We start from the raw sequence: 13,449 nt of genomic DNA, 5'->3' as shown, positions 1-13,449 counted from the left end.
TCTTTCCCGCACCATTCTTGCGCCCTGGTCTAGGGGCCGCATTTTGGCCTGAATCTTGGAGGTAGGAGTTCTATCCATCATTAGCTCATAACTTCTACAGGTGCGCTTATCATGTCCCAATGATCTACAGAAATTATAGAACAACTGTTGCGAATTCTGTGTGTACTTCTACAACAAATGGCAGTTTTCCATAACATGATTTCCTCCTATTTGACAAATCACGCACCATAAAGCAAGCACCACGCTCGGTCTTGCTTGCGCTTCTGGCCTTATTGGCATCAGTCCTCCTCATGCGTGATAAGTCACAAGTACCAGGTAATGGTCCTTATCATGTCCCTGAGCCTTGCATTTTATGCACCACACTTCTTCGCGCACTTCTGGTCAAACTATCCTATCCTGTTTCAGACCCTGCATGTCCAGGCATAGGTTCTTCAACTATGTGTGGATCTACTGAATTCCAAGGTTAGGATCCTGTATGGGGCTCTCATGTAGCCTCATCATGGCCTCTAAGGCTTCATCCTGATTTGTCAACCTTTACTGCAACACCGCGTTCCTCAAATGCGGTGATAGTGATGCTACAAACCATTCACGTGTTATCCATCTGTCAGGGTCATATTAGCTTCGTGAATCATGCACTTCAGCCTTTCATTGAACTCCCAAGGAGTCTCACCTGGTAGCATTGATTGTAATTTCTTTCAACCCAATGATTGACTACGCTTCTGACTTCAGTTTTCTAAATTCCCTAGTTAGCGCAGCTTGTATAGCCACGATTCCCGCATTCGGGTTATCACTAGAGTGCTTAATGTGCCAGGTTAGCGCGTAATTCTACAAAGTGCTAACCAATGTTGCTTTCTTGATATTATCATCCATCACTCCTTGTACTTCCCATATAGCTTTTACCACGAACCAAAACTGGTCTAGATCTTCATTTCCCACTCCTTTGAAAACAGGCAACTCTATCGAGCTCACCATATTCAAATGCTAGGGTGGCAGAGGTGGTACGAGCGAAGATGAAGGTGATGTCGCTGAAATAGGTGATGGCATGGGTGGAGGTGGTATGTGTAGAATCCTCTGTCTTATCAAACGGATCACACTTCGTGGAGGGACCTTCGCGAGCTCTTCCTCGTCCCCTCACGGAGGTGAAATCAAGGGGCTAGTTTCTTATTCTACACTACCTTCATTTCTATAAATTCTCCCACTTCGCGTAGCCCCGAACATCAACATATTCACATAATCTTCTTTTCACACAATAGCATTTTAATCCAAGTGTTCAGAGACTTAACGTACGTACCTTGTGGTCCTTTGAGAAAGCAACACTTGGCCTCGCTATAGCTTATTATAGTGTCTACCATGAACTCAGTAATGAATCCTCCTATAATCTGATCAAGCCAGTGATCAATAGCACGCATGATCTTATCCCTTGATGCTTCCTGTTAGCCTCCTATTACGACAGGTGTTCATTTTTCATGATTGACATTTTTCATGCCAAATATGTCATACTTTGCATGCTGCAATGTTCCATATTTCCAGAAGAGACCAAAGAAGAAGCCATGAAGTGTGCTAGTCCAAATGTCACTGCTACCTTCCAATTTTGATGAGTTTTTCCATTTTTGAAGAGTTCTTTAGGTTAAGGGAAGGCCAAACAGCTTAATCCTGGCCTCCCCAGGTTTCAATTTCCTGTTTTAGAATATAGAGAATGATATCTGTCCAAACAGCTTAATCTTGGCAGATTTGTAGATAGGTAGAGAATCAAAGGAGCCCAACTGCTTAATCTGGGCCCTTGGCAGAAATAAGTGTAGACTTAGATAGTAGAACAGAAAAAAGAAAAAATTGTAAAGCTGGGTCTGCAAGTCTAAGTGCACCCAAACCAAAAAGAAGAAAAAATGTTAGGAAAGTAGGCTGGGTAGGTAGCTTTTGAGGTTGCAGAATAATGATTCATGATCAATTTTGTGTTCTAAAGTGTTATATCTTTTCAGATCACAACCATGATGCAGTTTTTCATCTAGAAAAGCTCAAGCTGGACATAACTAACTCCCCTTTCTCCTTACTCCCCAAATCACTCACTAATTTCCCCAAAGAGGTCAAGATCTGCTTGAGCCTCTTAGTTTCATCATGTTCCATAACATTGGCCTTGGTGAAGATCTGCCTCACTCAAGGATTTCCATTCTTCTTTTACAAAGTTCTATTCCCCCAAAATAGCCTAAGGTTCCTTACCTTAGCGCTTTCTCATCATCTCCATATTGACTACTAATTCTATTATCTAACTCCCTAGATTCTTCCCTTTCCCCTACTAAAACTATGTATAAAAATCCCTAAAAAAATATTAAATATCCCCTCCCTGGCACTATAGCCCTATTCTTCTAAGTCTGGGAAAAAACAGTCCATCTGGGGCCGTTTTTAACCCATCCGTGTCCTAGCAGGAGTTACTCTGACACCTGGTCAGAATAACAACCTTCACCGCCCCTTTACCCCTTAAAACCCCACATTTTACCCCTCCGCAGTCTTTTTTCAAAGATTAATCTTCAAAAGCTTGATTAAATGTTAAGTTATGTCCCCCCCGCCTAAACTAATCCACAAAAACCCACATTTCCTAAGTTTTTACCCTCCCCGCCGCGCTATATCAAAATCTGAATATTCGCTTGCCCATCCATTATTCCCCCACCGATTCACCTGTTCCGTCCATCGTCGGATCGGGCCCTCCCCATCCGACGGCTCTCGATGATTTCGGAGGCGCCCCGCTGCTCGGGCGTTAGCTTCCGATGGCGAGGCGGTTTCTCCGCCATACAAAAGACACCTATCCGCCTTCTATTGCAGCAGAAGGGCTCTGACAGATACCACTCTCGTACAGAAAGCGGTCTGATGAACCACTTTCCGCCTTCCGTACACGCGCCCCATGTCACTTGTCCTGTTCTACACGCCTGCCGAGTCACCGCACCACATCATCTGCACACGTCAACCTCCTGCCGAGTCACCCTTGCCACATCATCCACCATACATGCCGACGTCACCCTGCTAATTTCATCCTACCACGTCATCCGCCGTACCATGGTCCCACCCGCTAACGTCATCATCAATTTTTGGAGCGAGAGGCGAAAATCGTGCTTAGGATGCCCAGATTCAAATTCTGCGGCAGTTTTTCATGCGCGATCAGCGCCTAGCGCTAATCGCACATGGCTACGGGAAATGGGCCAAAATGGAAAACCCCTCATTGCGCAGCCCCCAGCAAGCCCAAAAAGCACCAAATGACCCGTTTTTTTTTCGCGAGGCATTCAGAATGGAGCAAAAGACAGTTCTAAAGGAAACAGAGGGCCGAACAGCGGCCATTAAATTTTGATTTGACCCACAGCAAAGGAGAGAACCAGCACGATTCATTTGTCAAAGAGTATCAGAGGAAAGATGAAGCAGCAAAGAGTATCAGTTAAATTTTTAATGGAAATCTTCAGTTCCCAAAGCAGGTCAACATTGAATGGCCTCCAACAAAGTCAAATCAGATGGTGTAAGCCCATCCCAGCTCTCAAATCACAGTTAAAGCACTTAAAGCCACCGAACTACAATGGAGCAGAAGTCCATGCACAGTTATTGCAGAAGCACTGCACCAAGCCACCGAGGACAACACATTAATTCAATTTTGATACGGCTGCCCTCAGCGCAGCCCATAGATATTTTCTTGCATTTATTCCTGATAGATTTAGTTTAAAGTAATCTTTTACTTTCAGACCTGTTTAGGTCACAGCTGTAATAAACAATTTTGGAGAATTTTTCCTATATATACCACCCTCTGCATTGTTTCAAGGGTTGGTCGATTGATAATTTTCACTAGAGACTCGCACTGTATACCTGATATGTTTTACTTAATCAAAGACTGCTGAAGAGATTGGAGGAACGACTGTCTGCTCTGTGTCTAATGATCTGAGGAAGTGAATGTGGAATCCTTGTGCTGCCACATGACTCAATAAGTGCTTCTTACCTCTGTTTTCATCTTTCACCCTCTAAATAGCAGAAAGAAAGATTAGCTTAGAACTTGTTTAACCGCACTCTAGGCTCAATTTCTGCTATTTCTTTATGTTTTTTCATCTAAACTGAACTGGACATGAATATGAATTCCCTGTGGCTCATATTTACTCTAATTCACATGTGTTTGACAGTTATTTAGGGATTCTTTACTGCCCCTAGATAGAGCTCATTCACCCTTCTCTGTTAAGCTGATTGAGAGATTCTTAATTGCCTCTCCTTCTTTAGCACTATTTCCATCCTTTAAACTTGAAAAATTGTTCCATGTGCAGCTACCTTGCTCCTTATTCCTCTTATGACGAAGAAAATGCACCAGCAGTCCTATTCTTTGACTCCATGCCCAATGGTTCGAAACTTTCAGACTATACCTGCCTCTTTACCTGAAAAACATCAATCTTCCCACCAAAACACAAACAAAACCCCTGAAATCAATAACTAACCTAAAATCATCATCAACAAAGCTAAATCAGAAAGAGAGAGCCCTCTCTGACTGCAGGTGGGCTAGAACCTGCAGTCCAAAGTTGGTTTGTGGTTACCTCATCCGTATCCTTTCTGGAGCTTAAGGACAACATAAGTGATAACATAATGGCGACTCTGCTGGGGACCAATCCTCAGATAAGTTCATAAGTCAAGTTGGAAAGCCCCGCTGGGGAACTCCTCAGTTAAAATCACAAAACAGGTTGGAAGAATCCACTGAGAAATCAATTTTCTAATTGTTGTATATTCCCTAAAACTACAGATGAAGCCTGAATGTCAGCCAGGTAGCCTTTGAAACTGTCTTTGCTTTGCATTAACATAAGTAAATAAAAGCTGCTTCAGTCAGTCTTCATGCTAGTTTTAGGCTATACACAGCCATTCCAAAATTTGATCAGTACCTTGCCAATTCTAAAAACATTCCCAGAAAAATACCAAAACAGTTCGGAAGCTGGCTCCCAAGAAGAATCCATGATATATAAGGTCAAATCCCGACCCAAATCCCCTAGATGCTTTTGAAAATCCAAACTTAATCCCAAATATCCTTAGGAAGCAAGAGAAAAGAGAAGATTTTGCCGATTTGAGTCTTGAAGCAGCTCTCCCAAGCTGTGTTCCAACTCCTGTTAAGGTTTTATTTCGTTCAACCCCTACTTCCCCTTGTTCATCATCCACATCTCAAAGCACTCCATCCACACCTCCATTCACTGCACATACTACAACTACCACTACTGTTGTTCCAGTTACTCCTGTTATCCCTATTGTCCCTGTTGTTCCAGTTATCCCCATTGTTCCACTTATCCCTGCCAATATGGCTAATAGATATGCACCCCTGCAACTGCCTGCTAATCCTGGGGCTTTACCTCAAGATTACCAATCTAAAATCATATATTTTGATTCCACCGGTCCTTTCACAGCCCTTCAGCATACCAAAAAGATGCAAGACTATTTTGAAAACTACGATATAGACGATGATAGCGTGAGAATGAGAATTTTTGTTCAAAGTTTAACCGGTGATGTAAGAACTTGGTTTAGATCACTTGCTGCAAATTCTATAACCACTCCTGATGAGCTTTACCAATCCTTTACCAACAGATGGGAGAAAAAGAAAGACCCCTTGCACATACTAGCTGAATATGATACAATCAAAAGAGGTCCCCAGGAGACTGTTTTGGAGTATTGTGCAAGATTCAATAATGTCTATAATGCAATACCACAGAACTTAAGACCCCCACCTGACCTTGCCTTGTATAAATTCCCTGATGGATTCAACCCGGATATGGCATACCAGTTAAAAGAAAGAGCTCCTCAGACCCTTGCAGATATGAAAAATGTTGTTGTTAGCGTAGAGGCCAACCTAATTGCCAAAGAAACAGAGCTAGAATGGAAAGAAGAACCACCTTCAAGGAAGAACCCTCAGCCTTAGAACAAAAGCTTGATGATATTATCAGTGGAATGCAAAGGCTGGGAGACAGAGTAGAAAGTGTTGAGAGGAGATCATCATGGGAAGGACAGCAGTCCAATACCATAAGGAACCCAAATTTTAGGAAAATGTAGAACACAAATGTTGGTAGGTCAAGCCCAGATCATGACATAAGACCCCCTTTTCAAGAAAACTATGCTGAGGCATCCACTTCTAGTGAACCCATAGAAGACACTCACATGAACCTGATGGATCTAAAGGGTGAGCATCAAACTTTCCTGAGCCAAGAAGACCAAGATGAGCATAACTTTAGTCAATTTCAGACTAAGTCTGGTGAGTCTTTTGATTTTAAACAAGGTTATGATACTGCTGTGTATGAAGTACACAAACAATATAAGCTGAGAACTAGAACCATTGACATTTCTAAACCTAGCAAAACAAAGGATGGCAAACAACCTAACAAGATTAAGAGCAAGGCTGTCATAACAGAACCAGCTGATATACCTGTCCCAAACCCGCATCAAGTGACTGTAGAAGACATAACAGAAATGCAGCCTTCTATTGATCAGCCTCCGTCACCTCCCTCCTCTGAAGAAAACTCGAACAACGTTCCAAAAAGCCCTCCTGAAGTTGAAAAACCGCAAGCAGTAAATCCCCATAACGCTAACAAAAAAGAGCAAATAGTAGATAATTCAAATGAAACAGAAAAAACTGCCATTATCAACACCAAGACTCCATTGGAAAAGCCATTTAATTTAGAGGTAGAAATAGCTAAGTTGAAGATATCCATCCCCCTCTCAGAACTTGCCAAACATGATGTATACAGGCAACAAATTCAAAGATCACTTCAAATCCCAGAGAATAAGGATGATGTAAATGTTCTGGATGATACCCCTGAACTGTTGTTTGGCCCAGAAGTTAATTGAAAATCAACATATGGACCTGTTCCACCCTTTTATGTCAGTTTGCATATACATGAAAAAGTTTTGCACAACGCTATGTTTGATTCAAGAGCATCACATAATCTGATGCCCAAAGCAGTTATGGAAAAGATGAACCTTGATATTACAAGACCCTACAAAGATTTGTACTCCTTTGACTCAAGTCAAGTCAAGTGTTTAGTCCTCATCAAAGACTTGTGTGTCTCCATAGTTCAATATCCCAACAAGACCATCCTCACGGATGTGGTGGTGGCTGACATCCCACCAAAATATGGTATGCTCCTGTCAAGATCCTGGGGAACAAAGCTCCAAGGATCCCTTCAACTAGACCTCTCCTATGCCACTATTTCAGTCTTTGGGCAATCAAAGAGACTGTACAGAGAAACACTCATGAAATATGTGGTAAGTAGTGAGAGCAAGCCTGAAAATTTTCCCATTTACTCAATCCATTCTGATATGGATTCCTTTATTTTATTTAATGATGATACAAATTCTCCAACTAATGATGAGCCTTTGGCTCTAGAACAACAAGCACAAATCAATGAAGAATCGGTTGCACATACCCATGAGACTGTCACAACAATTAATGCAACCAGCATGCTAGAAGAAACTCCCCAAACAGAAATTTCAAATCTGCCCAATCCTAGCATAGCTAAAACTCTTAGCACAAACCACAACCAAGAAATCAAATGGTATTTAGAGTTTGATGGCTCTGTCAACAAGTTAGGAGTAGGGGCAGGTGTATGGATTCACAATACATATAATAATCATGCAGAAGGTCATGCCTACAGACTGAATTTCAAATGCACAAATAACATGGCAGAGTATGAGGCTCTGCTTTTAGGCTTTAAACTGCTCAAAGCTCTAGGAGCTGCAAAAGTGTCTATTCTAGGTGACTCTGATTTAATCATACAACAAATGAAAGGTAATTTTGTTACCAATGACAATAGAATGAGAGCTTATAGGACTGCTGCCACTAATATACTCAATGCATTCACTAAATTCAGCCTGGCTAAGATTTCAAGAGAGCATAACATTCATGCACACAGCCTAGCCACCTTTGCTAGTACATGTAAGCTTCCTTTTGAGCCAAACCATCACTTTACTATTGAGATAAAACATAGGCTTGTTGTCCCAAATAACTTTAAAGATTGGCAAGTTTTTGAAAATGATGCCCAGATCAACAATTTCCTCACCCTTGAGCATGAGTTTTCGAATATTAACATTGACATGGATGTTATCAATGATGCCCAACAGTAAACAAATGAAAATCAGCAGGCTGTAACAGCTGCAATAGCCAAACAAATCTTAAACCCTGCTGTTTTTGACAAAACAAACATAGAACAGCTGAAACAAATGCATTTGGAAGAAATTTCCAAAACAGAGGCTGAGATCATTGACTTAAAGGACAATTTTCTGCCTGCTGGCCTAACCCCATTAGAAGACATGTTTGACGCCAATGATGTTCCCAGAAAGCCAAAATTACAACCATTGAACGCTGCTATAGAAGAACACAACATTGGGACAGCAGAGAATCCCAAAATGATCAAATTGTCCAGAAATTTACCACCTGATCAAAAGCCCAAGTACATTGATTTGTTCAAAGAATTTCAAGATGTATTTGCGTGGAGTTATGAAGATTTGAAATCCTATGACACCTCGGTGATCCAACACACAATTCCCTTAAAACCAAACGAGAAATCTTTCAAACAGAAACTTAGAAGAATTAACCCTATGCTTCTTCCCATGATTGAGAAGGAAGTAAAGAGGATGTTTGAAGCAGGCATAATAGCACCCATCAGATTTTCTGAATGGGTATCAAACCTCGTTCCTACAAGAAAAAAGACAGGTGAAATTAGACTTTTTGTAGATCTAAGAAATTTAAACCAAGTCTCGCTAAAAGACCACTATCCTTTGCCCAAAATGGATCACATCCTATAAAGGGTAGTGGGGTCATCTAGAATCTCTTTGCTAGATGGCTTTTCAGGTTTCAATCAAATACTTACTCACCCGGATGACCAAGACAAGACAACCTTTACCACACTGTGGGGAACATTTAAGTATGTTAAGATGCCATTCGGACTTAAAAACGCTGGTGCAACCTTTCAAAGAGCAATGGATATTGCATTTGCCAAAGAAATACATGACTTCCTAGTTTTCTATCTTGATGATCTTACCCCATTTTCCAAATCTGATAAAGAGCACCTCAAGCATCTTAGGCAAATATTCATGACATGCAGGAAATATGGCATTTCCTTGAACCCCAAGAAGTCTCTCTTTGGCCTTGAAGAAGGCAAATTACTTGGCCACATCATATCAAAAGATGGGATTAGAATAGATCCTAAAAGAGTCCAAGCCATTCTCCAAATCCCATATCCCAGAAACATAAAAGAGCTGCAAGCATTCCTTGGAAAAATCAACTTCTTAAAAATATTTATCCCAAATCTAGCTGAACTGATACAACTGTTAAGCAATATGTTAAAAAAGGATGCCAAGGTAAAATGGTCTCTTGAAACCAAGCAAGCATTTGAGAGTATCAAAACGGCCTTAACCCAAACCCCTGTCCTCACCAGCCCATAGTTTGACAAAGATTTTATCACATTTTCGTTTGCATCTGATCATACTATAGCTGCTGTCCTTTTGCAAAAGGATGAACAACGAGCTGAAAAGCCGATTGCATTTTTCAGTCAAGCCTTAAGAGATGCCCCTTTGAAGTACCCAATCATGGAAAAGCAGGCCTATGCACTTGTTAAGGCCATCAATGATTTCAGAGTGTACATTTTATATTCACATGTGATTTCCTATGTCCCACACGCTACTGTAAAAGACATATTGACCCAATAGAGATTAGAAGGCAAAAGAGGCAAGTGGATAGCAAACATCCTTGAGTATGACATAGAAATAAAACCAACCAAGCTGATAAAGGGACAAGGTTTAGCCAAACTGATGTCCAAAACAAACTTTCAAGCCTTAGACATTAACCAACTGGACAATGAATAGGAGCTGGCGACTCCAAAAATCAGTGAGACCTTTTTGCAATCTCCGTGGTATGCTGATATATGTTTTGTACTGTTAAACCTGTTTGCTCCCCCAGGATTGTCCAAAACCAAGAAAAGATTTTTGAAAATGAAGGCTTTAAAGTTTTGTGTCATAGATGGTGCATTATTTTGGAGAAATCATGAAGGTATATTGCTTAATTGTTTAACCATGAATGAAACTAATAATGTCATGAAAGAATTCCATGTAGGTGACTGTGGAGGAAATCTATATTGGAAGTCCACTACTGATAAAATTTTAAGAGCCGGTTTTTACTAGCCCTCTCTTTTTGTAGATGTAAAGAAGTTTGCCATGTCATGTCACAAATGCCAAATCTTTGAGGGCAAGAGAAAGCTGTTACCTTTGCCCCTGAAACCCATCTCAACCGAAAAACCTTTTCAACAATGGGGTCTTGACTTCATTGGAGAAATCCATCCCTCTTCCTCAGGCCAGCACAAATGGATCCTAACAGCCACCGACTATTTCACCAAATGGATTGAAGCCATTCCCTGTAGGCAAGAAAATGACACCATCATCATCCAATTCCTTGAGTGCAATATCCTTTCTAGATTTGGCTGCCCTGAGAAAATCATCACTAACAATTCCGCTGCCTTTAAGTCCAAAAAAATGATCAATTTTTGCCACCAATTTCATATTACCTTGGGCCACTCTACAACCTATTACCCTCAAGGCAATGTCTTGGCCAAATCATCCAACAAAAGCCTCATCAACATCATAAAGAAAGTGCTAGAAGAAAACAAGAAGAACTGGCACAAAAAACTGGTAAATGTCCTATGGGCAGACAGACTTTCCAGCAAAAGATCCATTGGAATGAGCCCTTATGAGTTGGTATATGGCATGGAGGCCAGATTTCCTTCATCCCTGGGTATTCCTACTATTAAGCTATTACAGGAGATTCAGGCTGAACCAAATGACATTCAAAGAAGGATTAATCAGACCATTCATCTTCAGCAAACCAAAGAACAAGTTTATGACAGAGCTCAAATTCTGCAAGAAAAGCTCAAAAAGATGTTTGATAAGAGAGTTAAAGCTAAAGATTTCTACATTGGTGACAAATTTCTAAGGTGGGACTCAAGAAAAGAAGACAAGGGAAAACATGCAAAGTTTGATTTTTTATGGAAAGGGCCATTTGTTATTTCTGCTGTTCAGGGAAATAACACTTATTTTCTCAAATCTATAGAGGATATTTCTGCTAAAGAAGGCCCTGTGAATGGCCGTATGCTGAAACATTAGCATGATCCCTTTTAAGGGATAGAGTGCAGCTTTGTATATATCTTTTGTACAGTAATATTTGTATATATCAACGGTTTGTTTTATTTTTCTGAATGTTAGATGAGCAGCAATAAATCTTGTGAAGACACAGCCAATACAAGTGTTCCAGTTCTAAAAGCTCTGTCTCTGTACTAATTTTAACAAAATAGCAAGAGTGGCACAGTCACATCACAGCCATCCATGGTAAAGAGGAGCTGTCTGCAGTCTTCAGTCAAAAATATCAAAACAGAGGATTGGTCTAGTTTCATATCAGCACCCTTGGTCAAAGCAAAAGTAAAGCAAACACATCAGTTTTGATCCATGTGTTGAGAATGTTTCAAAGGTACAATGCTCAAGCAACATTCTACATAATAGCAAGCATGCAGAAGAAAGCAGGCAGTGCTATGCATTTCACAATATTTCGGTTGAGGAGGAGGTTGTTCATATTACAAAGTTTCAATTACCTAACAACCAACACCAAGAAGTTTCTCCAATTAACAACAACAACAGAAAATCAGGCATTTTGACCTATTGTTCTTGGCTTTTCACAAGGAAAGCCATCCCCAAGTGGAGCCACTGTTAGCCTCCTGTTGCGACAGGTGTTCATTTTTCATGATTGACATTTTTCATGCCAAATATGTCATACTTTGCATGCTGCAATGTTCCATATTTCCAGAAGAGACCAAAGAAGAAGCCATGAAGTGTGCTAGTCTAAATGTCACTGCTATCTTCCAATTTTGATGAGTTGTTCCATTTTTGAAGAGTTCTTTAGGTTAAGGGAAGGCCAAACAGCTTAATCTTGGCCTCCCCAGGTTTCAATTTCCTGTTTTAGAATATAGAGAATGATATCTGTCCAAACAGCTTAATCTTGGGATATTTGTAGATAGGTAGAGAATCAAAGGAGCCCAACTGCTTAATCTGAGCCCTTGGCAGAAATAAGTGTAGACTTAGATAGTAGAACAGAAAAAAATAAAAAATTGTAAAGCTGGGTCTGCAAGTCTAAGTGCACCCAAACCAAAAAGAAGAAAAAATGTTAGGAAAGTAGGCTGGGTAGGTAGCTTTTGAGGTTGCAGAATAATGATTCATGATCAATTTTGTGTTCTAAAGTGTTATATCTTTTCAGATCACATCCATGATGTAGTTTTTCATCTGGAAAAGCTCAAGATGGACATAACTAACTCCCCTTTCTCCTTACTCCCCAAATCACTCACTAATTTCCCCAAAGAGGTCAAGATCTGTTTGAGCCTCTTAGTTTCATCATGTTCCATAACATTGGCCTTGGTGAAGATCTGCCTCACTCAAGGATTTCCATTCTTCTTTTACAAAGTTCTATTCCCCCAAAATAGCCTAAGGTTCCTTACCTTATCGCTTTCTCATCATCTCCATATTGACTACTAATTCTATTATCTAACTCCCTAGATTCTTCCCTTTCCCCTACTAAAACTATGTATAAAAATCCCCAAAAAAATATTAAATATCCCCTCCCTGGCACTATAGCCCTATTCTCCTAAGTCTGGGAAAAAATAGTTCATCTGGGGCCGTTTTTAACCCATCTGTGTCCTAGCAGGAGTTACTCTGACACCTGGTCAGAATAACAACCTTCACCGCCCCTTTACCCCTTAAAACCCCACATTTTACCCCTCCGCAGTCTTTTTCCAAAGATTAATGTTCAAAAGCTTGATTAAACGTTAAGTTATGTCCCCCCCGCCTAAACTAACCCACGAAAACCTGCATTTCCTAAGTTTTTACCCTCCCCGCCGCGCTATATCAAAATCTGAATATTCACGCACCCGTCCATTATTCCCCCGCCAATTCACCTGTTCCATCCACCGTCGGATCGGGTCCTCCCCATCCGACGGCTCTCGGTGATTTTGAAGGCGCCCCGCTGCTCGGTCGTTAGCTTCCGATGGCGAGGCGGTTTCTCCGCCGTACAAAAGACACCTGTCCGCCTTCTATTGCATCGGAAGGGCTCTGACGGATACCACTCCTGTACAGAAAGCGGTCTGATGAAACCGCTTTCCGCCTTCTGTACGCGCGCCCCATGTCACCTGTCCTATTCTACGTGCCTGCCGAGTCACCGCACCACATCATCTGCACACGTCGACCTCCTGCCAAGTCACCCTTGCCACGTCATCCACCATACATGCTGATGTCACCTTGCTGACATCATCCTGCCACATCATCCATCGTACCATGGTCCCACCCGCTGATGTCATGCTGACATCATCATCAATTTTTGGAGCGAGAGGCGAAAATCATGCTTAGGAAGCCTGGATTCAAATTCTGAGGCAATTT

General features: G+C 41.2%; 1 pseudogene; it reads right to left on the bottom strand.

Moving 5' to 3' along the window:
• LOC149259976 (3-phosphoinositide-dependent protein kinase 1-like) overlaps window positions 1-13,197 on the bottom strand; it is a 37,325-nt pseudogene extending 24,128 nt beyond the window's left edge.
• Window positions 13,198-13,449: the final 252 nt, after the last annotated feature.

Source organism: Pinus tabuliformis, chromosome 6 (assembly GCF_031772625.1).
Source record: "Pinus tabuliformis cultivar Carrire ecotype Pingquan chromosome 6, CPIR1, whole genome shotgun sequence".
Lineage (NCBI taxonomy): Eukaryota > Viridiplantae > Streptophyta > Pinopsida > Pinales > Pinaceae > Pinus > Pinus tabuliformis.
The sequence above is the reverse complement of the archived record's forward strand: the minus strand, read 5'-3'. Positions and strand labels throughout refer to the sequence as shown.